Source organism: Buceros rhinoceros, unplaced genomic scaffold (assembly GCF_000710305.1).
Source record: "Buceros rhinoceros silvestris isolate BGI_N320 unplaced genomic scaffold, ASM71030v1 scaffold39910, whole genome shotgun sequence".
In the NCBI taxonomy this organism is placed as follows: domain Eukaryota; kingdom Metazoa; phylum Chordata; class Aves; order Bucerotiformes; family Bucerotidae; genus Buceros; species Buceros rhinoceros.
The window spans coordinates 1-202 of record NW_010388533.1 but is presented as its reverse complement, the minus strand read 5'-3'; positions in this window follow the sequence as shown (position 1 = coordinate 202).

The window sequence follows — 202 nt, the reverse complement described above, 5'->3', positions numbered from 1 at the left end:
TCCGCCACCTCGACCAGCGCTACCGGGCCCCCCCGCGCTGCTGCGGGGGGTGCCCGCTCCTTCCTCCCCGCCTGTCCCTGTCACCGGGGGTAAGGCCGCCTTCACTGACCGCGGTCACACCTGAGCCCCGCCCCGCCCCACCCCGGGTTTCCCGCTCCAGAGCTCCCCTCTCTACGAGCGGACACCGGGGGTGCCCCAGAGC